Source organism: Balaenoptera borealis, assembly GCF_965194805.1.
Source record: "Balaenoptera borealis genome assembly, chromosome: 5".
Lineage (NCBI taxonomy): Eukaryota > Metazoa > Chordata > Mammalia > Artiodactyla > Balaenopteridae > Balaenoptera > Balaenoptera borealis.
Genome location: NC_138862.1, coordinates 126728517 through 126754020, shown reverse-complemented (window position 1 = coordinate 126754020; position 25504 = coordinate 126728517). Strand labels below are relative to the sequence as shown.

General features: G+C 39.0%; 1 protein-coding gene and 1 pseudogene across 2 annotated transcripts in view; both read right to left on the bottom strand.

Moving 5' to 3' along the window:
* Positions 1-231: 231 nt before the first annotated feature.
* LOC309629581 (proline-rich protein 23A-like) overlaps positions 232-25504 on the bottom strand; it is a 74522-nt gene continuing 49249 nt past the window's right edge. Inside the window, exon 2 of the transcript XR_014245117.1 lies at positions 232-8802. The gene's annotated coding sequence lies outside the window, so the exon portion shown is untranslated. The remainder of the gene's footprint in view (positions 8803-25504) is intronic.
* Positions 8799-10472, bottom strand: LOC309629578 (proline-rich protein 23C pseudogene; annotated as a pseudogene). Its single transcript has one exon. The product of its transcript is annotated as a proline-rich protein 23C pseudogene (transcript).

The window sequence follows — 25504 nt, the reverse complement described above, 5'->3', positions numbered from 1 at the left end:
CTCCCTCCTGGCTAGCTGTGGTGCACTAACCCCTTCAGGCTGTGTTCACGCCGCCAACCCCAGTCCTCTCCCTGCGATCCGACCATAGCCCGAGCCTCAGCTCCCAGCCCCGCCCACCCAGGCGGCTGAGCAGACAAGCCTCTCCGGCTGGTGAGTGCTGGTCGGCACCGCTCCTCTTTGCGGGAATCTCTCCACTTTGCCCTCCGCACCCCTGTGGCTGCTCTCTCCTCCGTGGCTCTGAAGCTACCCCCTCCGCCACCCGCAGTCTCCACCCGCGAAGGGGCTCCTAGTGTGTGGAAACCTTTCCTCCTTCACAGCTCCCTCCCACTGGTGCAGGTCCCATCCCTATTCTTTTGTCTCTGTTTTTTCTTATTTCTTTTGCCCTACTCAGGTACGTGGGGAGTTTCTTGCCTTTTGGGAAGTCTGATGTCTTCTGCCCGCGTTCAGTGTGTGTTCTGTAGGAGCAGTTCCACATGTAGATGTATTTCTAATGTATCTGTGGGGAGGAAGGTGATCTCCGCGTCTTACTCTTCCGCCATCTTCTCCTCTCCCCAGTCTGTACTCTTTAAACAACTCCCCATTGCCTCCTCTCTCCAGCCCCTGGAAACCACCATTCTACTTTTGTTTCTATGAGTTTGACTACTCTAGATACCTCATGTAAGTAAAATCATACAGTATTTATCTTTTGTAACTGGTTTATTTCACTTAGCATAATGTCCTCAGTATTCACCCATGTTGTAGTGTGTGTCAGAATTTCCTTCCTTTTTAAGGCTAAGTAATATTCCATTGTATGCATCTACATTTTGTTTATCGATTCATCCTTTTATGGACATTTGGGCTGCTTCCACCTTTGGTTATTGTGAATAATGTTGCTATCAACAGGAGTGTACAAATATCTCTTTGAGATCCTGTTTTCAATTCTTTTGGATATATAGTCAGAATTCCTGGATTATACAGTAGTTCTATTTTTAATTCTTTGAGGAACTGACATACTATTTCCCATAAAGGCTACACCATTTTCATTCTGACCAACAGTGTACAATGGTCTCAAAATTTCCACATCCTTGGCAACACTTGGTTTTTTTCTTTTTTCTTTTTCTTTTAATAGGAAACCCCATAATAGGTGTGAGGTGGCATCTCATGGTAGTTTGCATTTCTCTAATGATTATTGATGTTGAACATCTTTTCATATGCTTCCTGTATGCTTATATATATTTGTATATTTTCTTTGGAGAAATGACTATCAAGTCTTTTGCTCATTTAAATGTCAGGTATTTTTTTCCCCTGTTGAGTTGTAGTTCTTAATGTATTCTGGATATTTATCACATAGCAGATATGCAAATATTTTCCTATTCTATAGGTTGCCTTTCCACTCTATTAGTTGTGTCCTTTTATGCACAAAAGTTTTAAATTTTGAGGTAGTCCTATTTATCCAATTTACCATATTTTACTTTTGTTGTCTGTCTTTTGGTGTCATATCCAAGAAATCAAGTTCAATATAATGAAGCTTTCCCCTTATGTTTTCATGTAAGAGTTTTATAGTTTTAAGTCTTACGTTTAGGTATTTGACCCATTTTGAGTTAATTTTTGTATACAGTGTGAGGTAAGGGTTCAACTTCATTTATTATTTGCATGTGGATATCTAGTTTTTCCCAACAACAAAAAATTTTTATTGAAATATAATTGAAGAACAATATTATGTTCGTTTCAGATGCACTAAATAGTGATTTGACATTTGCATACATTTAAAAATAATCACCATGATAAGTCTAGTAATCATCTGTTCCCATACAACATTATTACAATAGTATTGACCAAATCCCTTATGCTGTATATTATATCCCCATGGCTTGTTTATTTTATAACTGGAGGTTTGTACCTCTTAATCCCCTTTACTTATTTCAAAATTCCCACCACCCCAACCAAATTGTTTGAAAAGGTTATCCTTTCCCCATTGAGTAGACTTGGCACCCTTGCTGAATTTCATTATACGATATATGCAAGAGTTTGTTTCTGGGCTATGTATTCTAATCAATTTGTCTGTTTTTATGCCAGCACCACACTGATTTGATTACTCTAGCTATGTAATAAATTTTGAAATCAGGAAATGTGAGAACTCTAACTTTATTCTTCTTTTTCAAGATTGTTTTGGCTATTTGGGGCTCTTTGAGATTCCATGTGAATTTAAGGTGGGTTTTTCTATGTATGCAAAAAAATTGTTGGCATTTTTACCCATCATTTAAATTAATTAATTAATTATGCCTGTTTCATATTGAACTATAGTGGGCTTACAATATTAGTTTCAACTATACAACATAGTGATTCAATATTTCTATAGATTATACTTCATGTAAAGTTATTATATAATATTGGTCATATTACCTGTACTGTACATTACATCCTTGTCACTTATTTATTTTATTTCTAGTAGTTTGTACCTTCTAATTCCCTTTACCTATATTGTCTCTCCCCACACAACCCTCTCTCCTCTGGTAACAAACAGTTTGTTCTCTACATCTGTGAGTCTATTTCTGAATTGTAATATTTGTTTATTTGTTTTATTTTTTAGATTCCACATATAAGTGAAAACATGAAGTATTTGTTCGACTTATTTCACTAAGCATAATACACTCTAGGTCCATCCATTTTGTCACAAAAGGCAAAATTTTATTCTTTTTTATGGCTGAGTAATATTCTATTATATGTATTTTATGTCTGAGTAATATTCCATTACATATATGTATATATATTTATATATACCACATCTTCTTTACCCATTCAACTGTTGATAGACACGTTGCTTCCATATCTTGGCATTCTGCTGTGAACATTGGGGTACATATATCTTTTCAAATTAGTGTTTTCATTTTCTTTGGATATATACCCAGGAGTGTAAATGCTGGATCATATGGTTGTTCTATTTTTAATTTTTTGAGGAACCTTTGTACTGTTTTCCATAGTGGCCTCACCAATTCACATTCCCACCAACAGTGTACTAGTGTAACCTTTTCTCCACGTCCTTGCCAACACTTGTTATTTCTTGTCTTTTTGATGATAGCCATTCTGACAGGTGTGAAGTGGTATCTCATTGTGGTTTTGATTTGCATATTCCTCATGATTAGAGGTGTTAAGCATTTTTTCATGTGCCTGTTGGCCATCTGTATGTCTTCTCTGGAAAAATGTCTATTTGGATCCTCTCCCCATTTCATAATCAGGTGGTTTTTTTCTTTTTATATTGAGTTGTATTAGTTCTTTATATATTTTTCAATATTAATCCTGTGTTGGATATATCGTTTGTGACTATCTTCTTTATTCAGTAGATGGGCTTTTCATTTTGTTGATGGTTTCTTTGACTTTACAGAAGCTTTTTAGTTAGATGTAATTCATTTTTTTGTTTGTTTGTTTTCCATTCCTAAGGAGATAGATTTAAAAAAAAACTGCTAAAAACTATGTCAAAAAGCATACTACCTATATTTTCTTTGAAGAGTTTTACAGTTTCAGGTTCTTACATTTAGGTCTTTAATCCATTTTGAGTTTATTTTTCTACATGGTGTGAGAAAATGTTCTAATTTTGTTCTTTTACATGTAGCTTTCCAACTATCCCAACACCCTTTGTTGCAGAGACTGGCTTTTCCTCATTATATATTCTTGCCCCCTTCATTGTGGATTAATTGACCATGTGTGCATGAGTTTATTTCTGGGCTTTCTATTCTGTTCCATTGACCTATTTATCTGTTTTTGTGGCAGTACCATACTGTTTGGATTACTCTAGCTTTCTAGTGTAGCCTGAAGCCAGGGAGCATGATACCTCCAGCTTTGTTCTTTTTCTCAAGATTAACTATTTGAGGTCTTTTGTGATTTCATATAAATTTTAGAATTATTTTTCTAGTTATGTGAAAAATGTGTGTGTATTGATAGGAATTGCAATAAATTTGTAGATTGTTTTGAGTAGTTGGGACATTTTAACAATATTATTTCTTCCAATCCATAAACATGAGCTATCTTTCCATTTATTTATATTGACTTCTATTGCCTTCATCAATGTGTTATAATTTTCAGAGTATAGGTCTTTCATCTCTTTGACTAAATTTACTCTTAGGTGTTTTATTCCTTTTGATGCAATTGTAAATGGGATTGTTTTCTTGATTTATATTTCTGATAGTTTATTATCAGTATATAGAAAGGCAGCAGACTTCTAAATATTAATCTTGTATCCTGCAACTTTACTGAATTCATTTATTAGTTCTAATAGGTTTTTTTGTGAAGTCTTTAGGGTTTTTTATATATAGTATCATGTAATATGTAAATAGTGACAGCTTTATTTCTTCCCTTCCAATTTGGATGCCTTTTCTTTTTCTTGTCTGATTGCTGTCACTAGGACTTCTGATACTATGTTAAATAGGAATGGCAACAGTGGGCATCCTTGTCTTATCTCTGATCTTGGAGGAAAAGATTTCAGTTTTTTTGGCCAATGAGTATGATGTGAGCATGGCTTAGTCATGTATGGCCTTTATTATGTTGAGGTATGTTCCCTCTATACCCATTTTGTTGAGAGTTTTTATCATGAATGTATGTTGAATTTTGTCAAATTCTTTTTGTGCATACATGAGATGACCATGTAATTTTTATCCTTTGTTTTGTTAATGTGTTGTATCACATCACTTGATTTGTGAATATGAATTCATCCTTTAATCCATGGAATAAATCTCACTAGATTGTGGTGTAAGATCCTCTTTATGTATTGGTGAATTCAGTTTGCTAATATTGTGTGGAGGATTTTTGCATGTAGTTTATCAATTATATTGGCCTGTAATTTTCTTTTTTTTAGTGTCTTTTTCTGGTTCTGGTATCAGGGTAATGCTGGCCTTGTAGAATAGTTTCAAAGTGTTCTCCCCACTTCAACTGTTTGGAGTAGTTTGTGAAGAATAGGTATAACTTTTCCTTAAGTATTTGGTAGAATTCCCATATGAACCTCTCCATATAATATCATGGAGAGTAGATACCCACCCTACAAATCACATGTGCTCCACCTATTTACCCAGCTCCTTCTGAACCCCTGGCAACCACTGATATTTTTACTGTCTCTATAGTTTTGCCTTTTTCAGAATGTATATAGTTGGATTCACACAGTATATGGTCTTTTCAGACTGACTTCTGTAACTTAGCAATATGCCTTTAGGATTATTCTATTTATTGCTTGGCTTGGTAGCTCATTTCCTTTTTTTCTTAACCTGAATAATATTCCATATATTATATATATACAATATATATGTATTGTATAATATATATAGATATATAGATTATGTATAATCACAGATATTTCTCCACCTATTGAAAGACATCTTAGTTGCTTCCAGTTTTAGGAGCAATGGGTTTTTGATAGTTCTCATCAAGCTGAGTTAAAATCTCAAGGACTTGTCAGATAGCTTATTCACAAATAGACACAAGATTTCTTAGTAGTTAGACTTGAATAGAGAAAGAGGCTGTTGAACAGTCTTCTTCAGGTTGCAGAAAACCTTTTCACATTTGAGTTCCCAAGGATAGGGTCTCTTACTGAGGGGATAGTCAATTCATAAAGAGGTGTTTCTGTCTAGTAAAACTTGCACCCATTGCCTGCAAATATTCAGTTAAAACCAGAAATACTCTCAGTTGTCTTTTGTGAGGGATCTAGGATACGTTTGAATTGTCTTTATCAGAAAAGAACTTTTTTCTCTCCTGAAATGGGTACACTCTAAATAATGGACTGTATTTTGGCAAAATTATAACTTATATTTGAAATTTTATGCCTCCTTTTTGATAAGGCTGGGGCAAGTCAATGGAAACCTTTTACAGGCTTCCTTGTTCTTTGAACAAAGTAAATTATCTTACACATTGTATTAAGAACTGAATCAGAAGGGAAATTTAGACCTTTTAATTCATGATCCAGAACCAGGGAAAAATAGAAGGGGGCTCCAATGTACTCCAGGGGCATGACTGTCCAGGTATATTATTGTCCTCCTCAGGTGAAGGCGAAAAGGTATTGACTTTCTTGGTCTAGAAACACATTGAAAAAGGCAGAGCAGAGATTCATTACAGTGAAGCAAGTGGCTTCATGTGGAATTGATGATAAAATGGTTTTTGGGTTAATTTTTGTCAGGAAATGAGGCATACCTATTTTACTGATGGCCTTAAGGTCTTCAACAAATCGATATCCTTGTCTGTTTGGCTTCATTTCTTGCTGGATGAGAGTATTACAAAGGCAGTGCATGGGAAGACCTTTGTAGAAGGCATTCAACTATACGTTTGAGCTCTTCTTTTGGCATCAAGGGATATTGTGGGAAGTTTGGGTAATGGTTTTGTAGAATGTATCTGAACTTTAATAAGTTCTGCTCCCATTATCTTTTCTACATCAGTGAAATTTCTAACTCATAAAGGTCAGATGTTGTGTCAAGATATTTATCTGGAGTATGTATCAAACATAATGGGGAATGTAAAGGTATATTCAGAACAGACTCAATTGGCTATGAACAGAGAGGTCCTCTGAAAACTCAAGAAATAGTCCCTCTGGTGTGCTTCTAATATAAAAATTCTAGGTGTAAAGTTAAGTTCTACCCTGTTAGATTGGCAGGTGTGTTGTCACGGAGCAGGAAGGAATGTTTCCAGTCAGAGGGCTCAAGGGTTACATATAAAGGCTGGGAGACAGGGAAAATCTGTGCGTTATTTGAAATACTGATCACGTGTGAGGGACGTTTACGCCAAGGAAGAGGCTGAGCAAAGGTGGCAGGGTTTATTATAGAAAGAGTAGCAGTTGCATTGATTTTTATTGGAAATGTTTCAGGTATGATTTTTAGGAGACTTTGCCCAACTTTTCAGGCTTGTTATTGAACCCTTAGGTTTATTGTGGTAAGAGAGATCCTGCAGGTCCTTTCCTGGGTCAGTCCAATCTGCTTTGCCATCCAGAAATGAGCATCGGCAGTTCTGACCAAAATGTGTATGAGTGATTTGTGTCAAGACAAGTCTGGGGCTTATGCACCCAATAGAACGCTAAATTCTTCTCTGAATATTTGCTGGTCTTGTCTGAATTTAGAGACATTTTTACAAATAGCTCTTAATTCAGCTTGGGTCCAAGGTTTAAACTCTGAAGTTGTCTGAATACCTGGTGCATGGGGGTGGATCTTCAGAGGCAGCTAGCATTTTGGGTTCTTGGGAGGTTTGTTGGCCAAAGGCAGGGGAGCTGGACAAGGGGAGTTAAAAGAGGAGTCAGTGGAATTCAGAAGGAGAGAGAATGGCAGGAGAAGAGGCATAGGGAGATCTGGGAAAGGCAACTGGAGGACTTAATAGAGAAATAAGTCTCGTTGTTTTTCAAATTGGTCATTAGCTTTGGCCAGAGAATGTTTTAATGAAGCAGCTTTTGATTCAGAGTGTTGTTTGGAAGCCTCCTTATACCAAATCAAAATATGCTGCCCATTGAAACTGAGAAATCTTCTCCCCTTCTTATCGAAGGAGCCTCTCAAATGAACAATTTTGTTCACGTCAAATCCTCCTTAGTGAAGCTACGTCATTTAGAGAGATAGGCACAAGAATGAGGAGTTGAATGAGACGACATATAAGAAGCAGGCATGTTTCCTGGAAGAGTAGAAGCTCTACACTTAAACTACCCCATAAGAGCTGGCAATGGTGGGTAAATGAGGTGCTTGTACATCTCATGACTTAGGCCCCAACATGACTTCTCTGAATTCAGACTCTAGAGCCCCCACCACCTGACACCAAAGAGAACACTCTTTCTGGATTAAAGCCAAACTTTCAGGTCAAAAGAAAATCAGGAGAAGAAAACCTCATTTGGTTTTATTGAATACCCACTGCAAAGTGTGTGCAAATGGATGCCAGTCTGATGAGAATGGAGTTCTGCCATTTGCAACAACGTGGATGGACCTAGAGTGTATTCTGCTTAATGAAATTAGTCAGACAGAGAAAGACATATACTCTATGTTATCACTCATATGTGGAAGCTAAAAAATAAAACAAATAAATGCATAGAATAAAACAGAAACAGACTCACAGATAATGGGAACAAAGTAGTGGTTGTCACGGGGGAGAGGGGAGGGAGGAACAAGATAGGGTAGAGGACTGAGAGATTAAAATACTGTGTATAAAGTAAGTAAGGAATAAGGACATATTGTACAGCAGAGGAAAATATACCCATTTTTTGTAATAACGTTAACTGGAATATAATCTATAAAAATATTGAATTATTTTGTTGTGCACCAAAAACTAATATTGTAAATCAACTATACTTCAAAAGAAAAAGAAAGGGATGACCCTATTGACTATGCCAGTCAACCTGGATTTGAAGTAATAGCCAATAAAAAAGATTAAGGAGGGACTTCCCTGGTGGTGCAATGGTTAAGAGTCCATCTGCCAATGCAAGGGACACGGGTTCGAGCCCTGGTCCCGGAAGATCCCACATGCCATGGAGAAGCTAAGCCCGTGCACCACAACTACTGAGCCTGTGCTCTGGAGCCCACGAGCCACAACTACTGAAGCCTGGGTGCCACAACTACTGAAGCCTGTGTGCCAAGAGCCCATGCTCCGCAACAGGAGAAGCCACTGCAGTGAGAAGCCCGCGCACCGCAACGAAGAGCAGCCCCAGCTCGTCGCAACTAGAGAAAGCCTGCACACAGCAACGAAGACCCAACGCAGCCAAAAATAAATGAATAAAAATAAATAAATTAATTAATTTATTTTAAAAAAAAGATTAAGGAAAAATAAGATGTAAGAGGCTTGTCAAAAAAAAAGAGACATACTCTCATTATTTGGAGAGATCTTTATCAGTCAAGCAAGAGAATCTACAGAGAAGTGGTTACAGAAATTATGTAATTTTGCTGGATGTCAGACCAATATAAGAGCAAATTATTTCTATATGCTAGTAGTAATGTACAAAACATATTTGGGATCTTCGAAGTGTAAAACACAGAATCTTTAGAATTACAAACTTTTCCAGGACAAGAGAAATATATTAAAAGCATATAAGAAGAATGGAAAACAGCTGGCTCTTTTGAGAAAATACCACCCCAAACCCAGCAATAAAGTTAAACCATTTGCCAACCTGCTCATTCAAAAAGAGGAGGGTGCCTGGTCATTGTTCCCCATTCTGTGTTCTGTATCCAACAAAGACTTGTCCACATACAACTACTGGCTACATTCCCCCAAACGGGCTAGAGCTGCCATCCAGAAAAGGTCAAACTGGGTAGAGGGTTGCTGTAAACTAGTATGGACACTAAGTCCAAAACCCTGTAAACAAAACAAATTTAGCAATTACTCTATTAAGGGGGTTGGGGGGAACAGGGGTATGGGCAGTGGTAGGGTGCCCGGAAAAGGATGGCTTTTGAGAGAAAAGTGCTGGCGCTTAGGTTTGAAGCGAATGGGAGGGGGGTAGAGCTGCTTAAGGGTGCCCTCCCTAGAGGAAATCTAAGCAGCAGTGTGGCTGTCGGAAAGCACACTGTATTTCAAGCGGCTTTTCTTTGCCCGGGTGAGCTTCCTTTCAGGTGTTTTAATCAGTCACTGATCAAAACTCTGCAGTGCAGCCTGCATCCACAAAGCATCTGTTCCTGTGATTCTTACGGTGTGTGCAAGGTACACACAGCCAATATCAGAAGACTCTCTCCTGCTGCCCGTTCAGTTGGCCAGGAATTGTGGGAGGCAGTTGATTCAGGGAACAGGCATCTCCGGGCCTTGCGTGGAGGACCATGAGGGCGTTGGGGACGCTGGTGAGGACCTGGACTTGGAGAGGGAGGTAGAGGTTGGAGTGGTGAGTCGGGGAAGGGCTCCGGAAGGTGCAAGTCCAGGTTGTCGTCGTGGTGAGGAGAGCCTCTCTCTGGACTAGTGTTGGGGGCCCGCGGGGATGGCTCTGAGACTAGGCCCAACAGGTCGAAGCCAGACATACATCCAGCCGAGGGGCGGAGCCCAGCGACCGAGACTGCAGCAGCATCCGTCCCAGCCGGCAGGAAGTCGGCGTCAGCATCCGCCTCCTCCTCGTTGACCTCTTCTTGGCAGGCGATGTCTGGGACAGCTGGGCACAAGAATCCCGGCTCCAGGGCCATGTACTCTCCGGGAGCGCTCAGGAAAGCGCCCCGTCCCAGGCCCTGTCCCCACGGGCCTTCCACTCCCGAGCCCAGGAGGGCCTCGGGGACCAGCATGAGGATGCGATCTCCGAGAGACACTTGCCTCACGGACGCTGGCTCGGGCTCCAGCAGCACGTCGACGTCGTCCAGGGACACGTGCAGGGCACAGCCGGTGGGCAGGACCACCACGAAGATGAGCGTGTCCGCGGTCGGGGGCCAGGTCAGGTTGTCCAGGCTGGGCGCCACCTTGGACTTGGACTCGGGGCCCGCGGGCTCCTCCGTTCGCCGGCGCTTGGCAGGGCCCGGTCCTCCGGGCTGCGGTCCCCACCGGTCCGCAGGGGAGGCGCTGGGGCTGCGGGGCCGGCTGCCCATCTTCTCAGTGACGCCGCGGGCCTGGGGCCTGGCAGAAGGCAGAAGGGCTGGATCCTGCAGGCAGTGACAGATCGGTTTGACAGGTGAGGCCGACGCAGGGCGGTGGGGCGCAGGACTGCGGGACGAGGGAGGAGCCTTCGGAGCTCTGGGGGCGCCTCTCGGGATCCCTCAGTCCTGGCTTCTAGGGGAGCTGCTGGGCTCGGCTTTGCGTGTGTGAATCTTCAGGTCCTCACGTGGACTGGTTTGCGCAGGAGTGGGCCAAGGACGTTGTGAGTGACGCCGGCGGAACCTGAGTCGCAAAGCGTTCTCACGCTAAGCTCCGCCCCTTCCTAGGCTCCGCCCCTAGAAGTGGAGGCCTCTGTGTCGCCCAGTAGCCCTGGCTGTGGTGGGTAGTTTACTCTAGAGAAATACTTTCATAGGCCTCAAGGGGGCTGAGCAATCGTGCCGCTCTAGGACTAGGCTTCCTGGGTCGAGTTCCTGGCTTTCCTTGTGTTGACCTCAGATACGGAAAACCTTAACCGGAAAACTGATTCAAGTTCAAGTCCCACCAGTGGAGCGCTGCACCAGGACAGTGAGATGTAGTTCTTTCGTCCCCTGAGATCTCGCCCTGGAAGTGACCTTGTAACTTCTTTTGGTCCAACAGTGAGGTGAATTTTTGGATGACATCCTTAAGCCTCTCCTTGCCTGTGATGTCAATGACTGTCAGATCCTTGAAGGTGGTTGCCAAGAGAAGGTGTGGCTCGACGGCCTGACCAGTGTTAATAGGAGAAAACATCCAAGAATGATTCTGGCATAGGTAATACTTTCATATGGTTTCAGAGGAAGGTGAAACATTTCCCTCCCTGTCCTTTAACCACGTGATTGCTCACTTTGTCCCTTTTTACAAAATAGCTTATATGTTCTCATTTTGAGGGCCACATAGCATTCCTTTGTACTGAATTCCATTTAAATCAGGCTTCTCTCAATGGGCGTTCAAACTAGTGATTTGTGAATTGGCAGTCACTGGGCTTCTTTGGCCAACTGGTGTAAAATGCAGATTCTTTGATGCATCCCAGAACCACTGCCCAGAATTCCTGGAGTCATGGGCGTAGGAATTCTCCTTAAGCACCTCCACAAAGATTTTGTTTTGTCCGAAAGTTTAAGATCACTGCATTTGTTTTCATTCAACATTTGAGGGGTTCAGGAATAGGGCGGTTTATGGTTGAGGTCACATCCCAGCCTGTTAGTGACAAAGTCATGAAGGGAACTCAAACTTCCTGGGCCTGCCTTGAGGGGTTTCCCCTACACTCCCGGCCTGCATCCGCTCTCCTGGCTGCATTTCCAGTGTTTCAGCCACGGGCCAAGAAATTCCCCTGCTTAGGTCAGGATGCTGGCTGGGGGAACTTACAGGAGCTGTACACTGGCATAGGGGGCCCTGCCAGGAACCTGAGTTCTCGTGGGGTGAATGTGGATGCCACTGGCACCTTCCTCTATGTTCCCAGGTGATGGGAGCCGTTGCTGTGTGCCTGTTGTTTGGACAGAGGGCGGAGTGGGGAGATGTTGGGGAGCTTGCAGGAAAGAACTACTTTTGTCCTGGAGAATTCTGTTGGTGAAGCTTGAATATCCCATGGTCAGGGAATGTTCAATGGGGGCTCCATTCAGGAGAGTGAGTGTGAACATGCTGTGTTTTAAGGGCCAGAAGGAGGAACCCAAACTTGGCCAGGACACAGGGTGGGGCTCGGGGCTGTTGGCCTGGCCAGGGATGGGGGCCCTGAACGTGGTGGCTCCTGTCCCAGCCTGTGCCACCTCTTGTCCACGGCTCTCCTGACCTCAGTAGTCTCACATCTGGGCTCATCATTGTCCTGGGCCCTGTGAATCCTTACTGTGAGCTCCCCTCCCAAGGGAATGTGGTCCTGTCCTGAGACAAAGGCAGGGGGCCTGGCATAGTCGCACCCGATTTCCTCCTCTGGTCAGCCCCTTTCTTTCTTTCTTTCTTTTTTTTTTTAATTGGCGGTGCGGTGAGGCCTGCTGGGATCTTAGTTCCCGGACCAGGGATTGAACCCGTCCCCTCTGTAGTGGAAGCTTGGAGTTCTAACCACTGGACCACCAGGGAATGCCCTTGGTCAGCCACGGGCAAGTCATTTCACCTTCGCTAACCTCAGTTTCCTTACATGTGAAATGGGGAGAATGCCATCTACTGTGCAGGGGGCTTGTGAGATAATGTATGTAAAATGTTCTTGGAACACAATAAGTGCTTAGTAAATAGTAACTATTTACTGTTTATGATGTTTATAATCTGTCTTTCCCACTTGACATTGTCAGCCCTGTTCTCATCATCTTGAACAGTGCCTGGCATGTAGCCGACATCCAATGAATGGTAAACAATATCATCATCGTCATCCTAAAAAGGGGTCTGATCTGCTAGAAAGTACTGGTCCAGGTGTTTTCATGGCATAACATCTATATAATTGAGGAATGGCTTGCCGAGCACCAGATCAGATATCTTTCCTTCTGCCTTATTTTTGTTTACTCTAAGATGTCCAAAGACTGTCAGGTTGGATTATCAGGCCCACTCATTGGGCTTTCTTGGTGTCATTCCAACCTGACTATCCAATCAACATGAACTGCTTGAACCACTGTGGGGGCTGAATTAGCAAATAAATCCCGGTTCTGGATAGGTTACAAGATGGCTGCCGATCGTCCATCTGATGAGGGCTATTCTGCTATCCCCCTAGAATACATTACTAGCTTTAAAAAATTCCTACTTATTTTTATTCACTTTGGGAATAATACCTGAATACATATTTTAGAATATCTAAACAGCATAGTTAAAGCTGGAGCTCCCTTCAACTCCCCACAAACTCCCAATCCAGCATTGATGTGACAAGATCCTTTTCTATGGACTTACAAACATAACACAGGGGATTTGTTTTCTTCCCGAATGGCAAAGTATTGTGGGTCTTTTTCTGCAATATGTTGGATCTTATTGCTGTTTGGTATTGTCATCCACAAAGTACATTATTCCTTCTGTCTTTAATTGGAGAGACCTTTTCCAAAATGCAATACAGGCTAGTACATGAAAATGTTGTATAAGAAAAGGCAGCTTCAAACATCTCTTGTACAGCAACACCTTTGTCTTTGCCTGAAGCAGAATGAGGTACTGGCCCACTAACTCTCTGCTTACCTCACAGTAATACTGGTAATTCTGGTATATTATGTTGTGCTTTCTTTACTTCCGGAACATGTTACTGAGTGGTGAATTGCATTGAATTAGTGATGCTATCCCAATGATTTGATACGATGATGGCCTGTGTTGTCACACGATTATTAATCCTTTACTATTTTAAGAATGACAAAACTGTCATTGAAGTAGTTATTTGGCCTTTTAAAGGCTGAGGCTGAAGCCAAATGCAGTTTGGTTTTTTTTGTTTTTTTTAACCAAGGCCTTCAGCTTCTGTGTTATAAGTGACAGACAATGATTTCTGTATCTTAATTTTGAATTCAGCTTTCTTATGGAATTCTCTTATTTTTTTTCAGTTTTTTTTTAGGTTTACAATCATATGGTTTGCAAATGGTCTTATTTTTCTTCCCTTTAAGATTTTAAACATCTAATTTCTTTCTCTTGTCTGATTTTGTTGGCTAGTATCGCCAGTACAATGTCAAATATTATTGGAAGAGTGGCATTTTTTCTTGTTCTAGACTTTGGTGGGACTCCTGCTAGTGTTTGCTTATTAAGCATATTGCTCAGAAATAAATGTCATGTCAAAGACTTATCAATGTCCTGCTGTTTTATTGAATATTTAATGTGTTATTTTGAAATATTTCCAAACTTACAGAAACAGTGCAAAAACAATATAAAGATTTCTCATTTATCCTCTATTAACTTCTAACACTTTGCCACATTTGCTGTATCATTCTTTATTCCTGTCTCTCAGAAAGACCACAGGATATGTATGTTTATATATATATATAGATAGATAGATAGATAAAAATACACATACATAAATATTTGTTCCTTGAATCATTAGAGAGTAAGTTGTATATATTCAGACTCTTTTCCCCAGAATTGTTCAGTGTGTATTTCCTAACACTAATATTCTCTCATAGATATTTTAGAACAGTTATCAATTTAAGAAAAATTTAACATTGCTGCCATGCTTTAATCCATAGTTCATTTTCCTATTTTGTCAATTATACTAACAATACCCTTCATTATATATCTCTATCTCTGTATCTATTTAAAAATTTTAAATTTAGTATTATTTTTCCTTCCAGCTTTATTGAGATATAACTGACATACAGCACTGTTGGTTTAAGGTGTACAGCATAATGATTTGACTTACATATATCATGAAATGATTACCACAATAAGTTTAGTTAAAGTCCCTCATCTCTTACAGGTACAAAATTAAAGAAATAGAAAAAAATTGTTTTCTTGTGATGAGAACTCTTTAGATTTATTCTCTTAACTCTAATGTATAACATACAGCAGTGTTAATTATAATTAGTGTGCTATACATTACATCCCTAGTACTTATTTATCTTATAAGTGGAAGTTTGTACCCTTGGTCTACTTTCATCCAATTAACCACCACCCTTTTTTTCTTCTTCTTTTTCTTTTTCTTTTTCTTTTTTTTGCCTGTTAGATGCAGGTCAGGATCATGCATTTCTTTCAGGTGTCATGTCTCCTTAGTTAACTTTTATCTGGAATAGTTCCTTAGCCTTTTGTTGGTTTTCAAGCCATTAATATTTTTGAAAATTATAGGTAGTTATTTCTTAGTGTTCCTCAATTTGAGATTCTCTGATGTTTCCTCATGATAAGAGTAAAATTATATAAATATTTTTGCCTTGAAAAGTAATAAATGATCCTGTGTCTTTCTCTGGAGACACATCATATCCATTTGTTCCTTACAGGTGATGTAAATTTTTCTTTTTTCAATTTAATGCTTATTAATAAAATTACGGATTTGGGTAATCATCAGCACAGCCAGTTTTAGAACATCTTCTTTACCTCAGAAAGTTTTCTTACGCCTATTTGCATTAAATCCTTTCTCAAAACCCCAGACCAAGATAATCGCTGATTGCCTCTGTCTCTATAAATTTGCCTTTTTACTGGATATGTCATAGAAATGAATCATTCAATGTGTAGTCTTTTGTATCTGGCTTGTTTCATTTAATATACTGTTTTGGTAGTTTATTCCTGTTGTAGCAGCTGTTATCCATGTTTTATCCATGTTGTAGCATGTTGTATATGTTGTTCTTTCATTGTTAAAATTTTTTTAATTTTTATTTAAAAATTTTTTAAAACCTCTTTATTAGAGTACAATTGCTTTACAATGGTGTGTTAGCTTCTGCTTTATAACAAAGTGAATCAGTTATACATATACATATGTCCCCATATCTCTTTCCTCTTGCATCTCCCTCCCTCCCACCCTCCCTATCCCACCCCTCTAGGTGGTTACAAAGCACCGAGCTGATCTCCCTGTGCTATGTGGCTGCTTCCCACTAGCTATCTATTTTACGTTTGGTAGTATATATATGTCCATGCCACTCTCTCAATTTGTCCCAGCTTACCCTTCTCCCTCCCCGTATCCTCAAGTCCATACTCTAGTAGGTCTGTGTCTTTATTCCCGTCTTGCCCCTAGGTTCTTCTTACCACTTTTTTTTCTTTTTTAGATTCCATATATATGTGTTAGCATACGGTATTTGTTTTTCTCTTTCTGACTTACTTCACTCTGTATGACCATCTCTAAGTCCATCCACCTCACTACAGATAACTCAGTTTTGTTCTTTTTTATGGCTGAGTAATATTCCATTGTATATATGTGCTACATCTTCTTTATCTATTCGTCTGTTGATGGACACTTAGGTTGCTTCCATGTCCTGACTGTTGTAAATAGAGCTGCAATGAACATTTTGGTACATGACTCTTTTTTTTATATAATTTATTTATTTATGTATGTATTTTTGGCTACGTTGGGTCTTCGTTGCTGCACAGAGGCTTTTCTCTAGTTGCGGCAAGCGGGGGCTACTCTTTGTTGTGGTGCACAGGCTTCTCATTGCGGTGACTTCTTGTTGCAGAGCAAGGGCTCTAGGCACGCAGGCTCTAGAGTGCGGACTCAATAGTTGTGGCACATGGGCTTAGTTGCTCCACGGCATGTGGGATCTTCCCGGACCAGGAATCGAATCCATGTGCCCTGCATTGGCAGGCGGATTCTTAACCACGGCGCCACCAGGGAAGTCCCATGACTCTTTTTGACTTATGGTTTTCTCAGGGTATATGCCCAGTAGTGGAATTGCTGGGTTATATGGTAGCTCTATTTTTAGTTTTTTAAGGAACCTCCATACTGTTCTCCATAGTGGCTGTATCAATTTACATTCCCCCCAACTGTGCAAGAGGGTTCCCTTTTCTCCACACCCTCTCCAGAATTTATTGTTTGTAGATTTTTCGATGATGGCCATTCTGACTGGTGTGAGATGATATCTCATTGTAGTTTTGATTTGCATTTCTCTGATGATTAATGATGTTGAGCATTCTTCATGTGTTTGTTGGCCATCTGTATATCTTCTTTGGAGAAATGTTTATTTAGGTCTTCTGCCCATTTTTGGATTGGGTTGTTTGTTTTTTTGATATTGAGCTGCATGTGTTGCTTGTAAATTTTGGAGATTAAGCCTTTGTCAGTTGCTTCATTTGCAAATATTTTCTCCCATTCTGAGGGTTGTCTTTTCATCTTCTTTATGGTTTCCTTTGCTGTGCAAAAGCTTTTAAGTTTCATTAGGTCCCATTTGTTTATTTTTGTTTTTATTTCCATTTCTCTAGGAGGTGGGTCGAAAAGGATCTTGCTGTGATTTATGTCATAGAGTGTTCTGCCTATGTTTTCCTCTAAGAGTTTGATAGTGTCTGGCTTTACACTTAGGTCTTTAATCCATTTTGAGTTTATTTTTCTGTATGGTATTAGGGAGTGTTCTAATTTCATTCTTTTACATGTAGCTGTCCAGTTTTCCCAGCACCACTTATTGAAGAGGCTGTCTTTTCTCCACTGTATATTCTTGCCTCCTTTATCAACGATAAGGTGACCATATCTGCGTGGGTTTATCACTGGGCTTTCTATCCTGTTCCATTGATCTATGTTTCTGTTTTTATGCCAGTACCATACTGTCTTGGTTACTGTAGCTTTGTAGTATAGTCTGAAGTCAGGGAGCCTGATTCCTCCAGCTCCGTTTTTCTTTCTCAAGGTTGCTTTGGCTATTCAGGGTCTTTTGTGTTTCCATACAAATTCTGAAGTTTTTTGTTCTAGTTCTGTGAAAAATGCCATTGGTAGTTTGACAGGGATTGCATTGAATCTGTAGGTTTCTTTGGGTGGTATAGTCATTTTTCACAATGTTGATTCTTCCAGCCAAGAACATGGTATATCTCTCCATCTGTTTGTATCATGTGTAATTTCTTTCATCAGTGTCATACTTTTCTGCATATAGGTCTTTTGTCTCCTTAGGTAGGTTTATTCCTAGGTTTTTTATTCTTTTTGTTGCAGTGGTAAATGGGAGTGTTTCCTTAACTTCTCTTTCAGATTTTTCATCATTAGTGTATAGGAATGCAAGAGATTTCTGTGCATTAATTTTGTGTCCTGCTACTTTACCAAATTCATTGATTAGCTCTAGTAATTTTCTGGTAGCATCTTTAGGATTCTCTATGTATAGTATCATGTCATCTGCAAATAGTGACAGCTTTACTTCTTCTTTTCCAATTTGGATTCCTTTTTTTTCTTTTTCTTCTCTAATTGCTGTGGCTAAAACTTCCAAACCTATGTTGAATAATAGTGGTGAGAGTGGGCAACCTTGTCTTGTTCCTGATCTTCATGGAAATGGTTTCAGTTTTTCACCATGGAGGATGATGTTGGCTGTGAGTTTGTCATATATGGCCTTTATTATGTTGAGGAAAGTTCCCTCTATGCCTACTTTCTGGAGGGTTTTTATCATAAATGATGTTCTTTCATTTAACTTGAGGAGTAGTATCTATTGTATGGAAATACCACATTTGTTTGTACATTCATCACTATTTGGACATTTGGATTATTTCCATTTGGGGGCTATTATGAGTAATGCTGCTATGAACACTCCTATAAATGTCTTTATGGGGACATATGTTTTCAGGTCTCTTGCACAGATTCCAAGGAATGGAATTCTTGGGTCAAATGGCAAGTTTATGTTCCACTTAAAAATAAACCCATGGAATGGTTTTCCAAGATGGCTGTACAGTGTGACGTTCTCACCAGCAATGCATGTGGGTTTCACTCTTTCCTCATTCTCACTAGCACTTGGTATTGTCTGTCTTTTTTGATTATAGCCATTCTAGTGAGTGTGTTTTGGTATGTCATCGTGGCTTTAACTGGCATTTGTCTAATGACTAATGACATTGAATGTCTTCTCATGAGTGTATTACCTAAGCCTATGTTGTGTATTTTTTATGGTTAAATATCTATTCAAATCTTCTGTCCATTAAAAAATTCTCTCATTTGCCTTATTTTTGAGTTGTAAAAGTTCTTTATATATTCTGGATACAAGTCCTTTATCTGATATGTGATTGCACATATTTTCTCCCATTTTATGAACTTTCCTCCATTGTTTCATTGAGATATAATTGACATATAACATTATATTAGTTTTAGGTGTATTTAAAAAATTTTTATTGGTGCCTTTTGATGTGCATGTGTTTAAAATTTTGATGACTTTCAAAATACCAAGTTTAAAAAAAGGTTGTAAATTTGGTGTGGTATCTAAGAACCTTCTGCCCAACCAAGGTCTTATGATATCCTCCCCCACCCCTGCCTTGTTTTGAAGAAATTAATAGTTTAGTTTTTACATCTAGGTCTTTGATCCAATTTTTGTTTTTGTGTGTGGGTATAGTGTGAAGTAATAGTTTAAGTTTCGTTTTGAATGTGAATATTCAATTGTTAAGAAGACTATGCTTTTTACATTTAATTGTCTTGGCACTTTTGTCAGAAATAATTTGACCGTAAGTGTAAAGATTTGTTTTTTTACTCATAATTGTGTTCCATTGACCTCTTGTATGACTATTCATGTGCCAATAGCACACTGTCTTGATTATTGTATCTTCTGAGTAAGATTTGTAACGGAGTAGTGTTCAACTTTGTTGTTTTTAAAAGCTGTCATTAAATTCTAGGTCCTTTGCATTTCCCCATGAATTTTAGTATCAGTTTGTCAATTTCTGATGAACGCCTGCTGGATTCACGTATAGCTCAATTTGGGAATAATTGCTATTTTGACAATATTCAGTCTTTCACTCATGAACATGACTTCAATCATGAATCATAAATGTCTCCCTATTTATTTAGATCATCTTTAATTAATCTCCTCAGTGTTTTATTATTGTCAATTTATAAGCCTTACACTTATTTTGTTAAATTTCTTCTTAAGTATTTTATTCTTTTTCGTGGTATTGTGAATCAAATTTTTAAAAATAGAAATATATATATTTTTATTGAAGTATAGTTTATTTACAATGTGTTAATTTCTGTGGTACTGCAAAGTGATTCAGTTATACATATCTATACATTCTTTTCCATTTTGCTTTATCTCAGGATATTGAATATAGTTCCCTGTGCTATACAGCAGGGCTTTTTTGTTTATCCATTCTATATGTAATAGTTTGCATCTACTAACCCCAAACTCCCAGTCCATCCCTCCCCACTGCCCCTCCCCTTTTCCAACCACAGGTCTGTTCTCTATGTGAGTCTGTTTCTGTTTCATAGATAGGTTCATTTGTGTCTTATTTTAGATTCCACATATAAGTGATATCATATGGTATTTGTCTTTCTCTTTCTGACTTACTTCACTTAGTATGATAATCTCTAGTTGTCTCCATGCTGCGGCATGTGGCATTATTTCATTCTTTTTTATGACTGAGTAGAATTCCATTGTATATATGTCCTACATGTTCTTTATCCGTTCATCTGTTGCTGGACATTTAGGTTGTTTTCATGTCTTGCCTACTGTGAATAGTGCTACTGTGAACAGAGGGGTACATGTATATTTTTGAGTTACAGTTTTGCCTGGATATATGCCCAGGAGTGGGATTGCTGGATTATATAGTAATTCTATTTTTAGTTATTTGAGGAACCTCCATACTGTTTTCCATAGTGGCTGCACCAATTTACATTCCCACCAACAGTGTAGGAGGTTTCCCTTTTCTCCATACCCTCTCCAGCATTTGTTATTTGTAGATTTTTAAATGATGACTGGTGTGAGGTGGTACCTCACTGTAGTTTTGGCTTGCATTTCTCTAATAATTAGCGATGTTGAGCATCTTTTCATGTGCCTTCTGGTCATCTGTATGTCTTCTTTGGAGAAACGTCTGTTTAGGTCTTCTGCCCATTTTATGATTGGGTTGCTTGATTTTTGTTGTTGTTGAGTTATATGAGCTGTTTATATATTTTGGAAATTAAGCCCATGTCAGTTGCATCATTAGCAAATATTTTCTCCCATTCTGTAGGTTATCTTTTTGTTTTGTTTATGGTTTTCTTTGCTGTGCAAAAGCTTGTAAGTTTGATTAGGTCCCATTTGTTTATTTTTGTTTTTATTTCTATTGTCTTGGGAGACTAACCTAAGAAAACACTGGTAAAATTTGTGTCAGAGAATGTTTTGTCTATGATCTCTTCTAGGAGCTTTATGGTGTCATGTCTTAGTTTTAAGTCTTTAAGCCATTTTCAGTTTATTTTTGTGCATGGTGTGAGGGTGTGTTCTAACTTCATTGATTTACATGCAGCTGTCCAACTTACCCAGCACCACTTACTGAACAGACTGTCTTTTGCCCATTGTATATTCTTGCCTCCTTTGTTGAAGCTTAATTGACCGTACGTGTGTGGGTTTATTTCTGGGCTCTCTATTCTGTTCCATTGATCCATATGTTTGTTTTTGTGCCAATACCACACTGTTTTGATTACTGTAGGTTTGTGGTATTGTCTGAAATCTGGGAGGGTTATGCCTCCTGCTTTGTTCCTTTTCTTCAGGATTGCTTTGACAATTCTGGGTCTTTTATATTTCCATATACATTTTAGAATTATTTGTTTTAGCTCTGTGAAAAATGTCATGGGTAATTTGATAGGGATCACATTAAGTGTGTAGTTTGCTTTCTGTAGTGTGGCCATTTTAGCAATATTAATTCTTCCAATCCAAGAGCATGGGATATCTTTCTATTTCTTTGAACCATCTCTCTCTCTCTCTCTCTCTTTTTTTTTTTTACAGATTCTATTTCACTTTTAGTGATCAGTCTGGTCAAATTATCTATTTCTTCTTGATTCAATTTTGGGGACTGTATGTTTCTAGAAAGTTGTTCATTTCTTCTAAGTTGTTGAATTTGTTGGCATATAATTGTTTATAGTATTCTCTTATGGTTTTTTGTATTTCTGCAGTATTGGTTGATATTTCTCCTTTTCTTTTTTGATTTTCTTTATTTGGGTTCTCTCTCTTTTCTTCTTGGTGAACCTGGCCAAATGTTTGTCAATTTTGTTTATCCTTTCAAAGAATCAGCTCTTGGTTTTATTGATTTTTTCTATTTTTTTAAAATCTCTATTTTATTTGCTTCCTCTCTGATCTTTATTACTTCCTTCCTTCTGCTGACTTTAGGTTTTGTTTGTTCTTCTTTTTCTAATTCTTTTAGGTCATGAGTTAGATTGTTTATTTGAGATTTTTCTTGTCTTCTTGAGGAAGGCCTGTATTACTATGATCTTCCCTCTAAGAACTGCTTTTGTTGCATCCTATAGATTTTGTATGGTGTTTTCATTGTCATTTGTCTCAAGGTATTTTTAAATTTTCTTTTTGATTTCCTCATTGACCCACTTTTTTTAGTAGCATGTTGTTTGGTCTCCATGTAATTTTTTTTTCTCATTTCTTTTCCTCTGGTTGATTTCTAGTTTCATACTGTTGTGGTCAGAGAAGATGCTTGAAATAATTTCTATACTCTTAAATGTGTTGAGGTTTGTTTTGTGCCCTAGTATGAATCTTAATTCTAGAGAATCTTCCATGTGCACTTGAAAAGATGTGTATTCTGTTTTTTTTTGAATAAACTGTCCTGAAGATATCAATTAAGTCTAACTGCTCTATTGTATCATTTATGATCTCTATTGCCTTATTGATTTTCTGTCTAGAAGATCTGTCCATTGATGTGAGTGGGGTGTTCAGGTCTCCTACTATTATTGTATTCCTGTCAATTTCTCCCTTTATGTCTGTATTTGTTTTATATATTTAGGTGCTCCCATACTGGGTGCATATGTTGACGAGTGTAATATCCTCTCCTTGTACTGATCCTTTTATCATTATGTACTGCCTTCTTTATCTTTCTCTATAGGCTTTGTTTTAAAGTCTACTTTTTCTCATGCGTATTGTGATCCCCACTCTGTTGTCATTTCCGTTTGCATGAAATATCTTTTTACATCCCCTCACTTTCAATCTATGTGTGGCCTTTGCCTTAAAGTGAATCTCTTGTAGGAAGCATGTTGTAGGCTCTTGATTTTTTATGCAGTCTTCCACTCTGTGTCTTTTGATTGGAGCATTTAGTCCATTGACAGTTAAGGTAATTATTGATAAATATGCATATATTGCCATTTTAAACCTTGTTTTCCAGTTGATTCTGTATTTCTTCTTTGTTTCTTTTTCTTTCTGTGGTTTTATGATTTTCTGTATTTTATGTTGTGTTCTATTCTTTTTGGTTTTTGTGAATCTATTGTATGTTTTTGATTTTTTGTTACCCTGGTTTTGAAGTATGTTAACCCCTTCCTATATATGCTTGCTTTTGACTGATAGTCATATAGGCTCAAACACATTCTTGAAAAAGAATCTATATTTTCTTACTCTTCTCCCCCACATTTTATAATTTTGATGTCCTCTTTTACATCTTAATGTCTTAATGTTTATCCTTTTGCTGTTACTTGTGTTTATCCTCACTTTCACAAATAGATTTTTTTTATCTCTATGCTGGCTTAACTAAGTGATTTACTTTCTAATTGTGATTTCCTCTTTCCTATATCTTCTTGCTTCTTTTCTATTTAGAGAAGACCTTTCAATATTTATTTTATGATAAGTTTAGTATTGCTGTATTCTTTTAGTTTTCGCTTGTCTGAGAAATTCTTTATCTCTCCTTCTATTCTTTTAAGATTTTTTTATTTTAATGTGGACTATTTTCAAAGTCTTTTATTGAATTTGTTACAATATTGCTCTGTTTTATGCTTTGGTGTTTTGGCTTCAACGCATGTGGGATCTTAGCTCCCTGACCAGGGATCGAACTCACACTCCCTGCATTGGAAGGCAAAGTCTTAACCACTGGACCACCAGGGAAGTCCCTCTTCCATTCTACATGATAATCTTGCTGGGTAGAGTATTCTAGGTTGCAGTTTTTTCCCTTTTAAGACTGTGAATATATTTTGCCACTCCCTTCTGGCCTGCAGTGTTTCTGTACAGAAATCAGCTGATAGCCTTTTGGGGGTTCCCTTGTAATTAACTCTTTGTTTTTGTCTTGCTGCCTTTAGAATTCTCTCTTTAACTTTTGCTGTTTTGATTATAGTATGTCTTGGTGTAGATCTGTTTGGGTTTATCTTGTTTGGGGCCCTCTGTGCTTCCTGTATCTGAATATTTGTTTCCTTCTTTAGATTTGGGAAGTTTTCAGCCATAATTTCTTCAAATACATTTTCAATCCCCTTTTCTCTTTCTTCTCCTTCTGGAATCCCTGTTATGTGTAGATTGGCACACTTTATATTATCCCATAGATCTCTTTTATTGCTTTCATTTTTTTTTTCAATTTGGCTTTCTGTCTGCTGTTCTGATTGAGTGATTTCCATTATTCTATCTTCCAGATCACTCATTCGTTCTTCTGCATTATTCATTCTGCTATTTATTCCCTTTAGCTCAGCTTTCATCTCTGCAAATAAATTTTCTAATTTTTCTTGGCTCCTTGTATTTTCCAGTTCCTTTTTACAGTAATCTGAATTTCTGTCCATAGTCTTTCTTAATTTCTTCAGTATTTTCATTACCTCCTTTTTGAACTCAGTGTATATTAGACTGAAGAAATCTATTTCATTGTTTTTTCTTTAAGCGGAATTCACTTGGTCTTTTAACTGGGAGTGGTTCCTTTGCTTCTTGATTTTACTTATATTTCTCTTACTCTGTGAGTTTAGGAGAAACAATTATGTAATGTAGTCTTGGAAGACTATTTATATACAGGAGTATCCCTGCATAGCTTGCATGAGCTTAATATTCTTGGCGTGAGGGCTGCTTTTAGTATGGATGCCTTCCACCTCTTTCCTCAGTGTGTGCTGGCTGTTATCCCCTTGATGGGGGTGTGTGCAGATGCAGCAGCCCGATTGTGCTTCATGGGCCCCAAGACTGTGGGGGCAGCGATTGGTGCCTGCTCGTGGGTCTCTCAGCAGCAGTGGTGGCCCTGCCTAAGATTGCAGCGGTGGCTCTCACACAACCCTGGAGCTCGTGTAGGTAGTGTCCTGTTGCCTGAGAGCACGTGTGCAGGGAAAGAAGCACCTATGATGGCCCCCGCCTCTCCCCTTGCATGCCCCCAACAATGGAAACTTGCCTCTCTGGTGGGCCTAAGCCTCCTCCAAGTACACCCTCAGTTGCAGCTGCACCACACTGCAGTCCCTTCAGGCTGTCTCCCTGCAGCCAACCCCAGTCCTCTCCCCACATCTGACCTCTGAAGCCCGAGCTTCAGCACCCAGCCCCTGCCCACCACCACCAGCAGGTTAGAGTCTCGTGCTGGGCAGCACAGGGTAGCTGTATTGACCATCTGTGCAGGTCTCTCTCCATTTTGCATTCTGCAAACCAGTTGCTGTGTTCTCCTCCAAGGCTCTGAAGCTCCGCCTCCGTCCTGGGAGATCTCCCTGCTAGTGAGGGGACTTCCCAGGGTGCGAGAACATTTCCTCTTTCACAGCTCCCTCCCAGGGATGCAGGTTCCATCCTGATTCCTTTCACTCTTTTTTTTTTCTTTTGTCCTACCTGGTTACGTGGAGATTTTCTTGCTCTTTCAGAAGTCT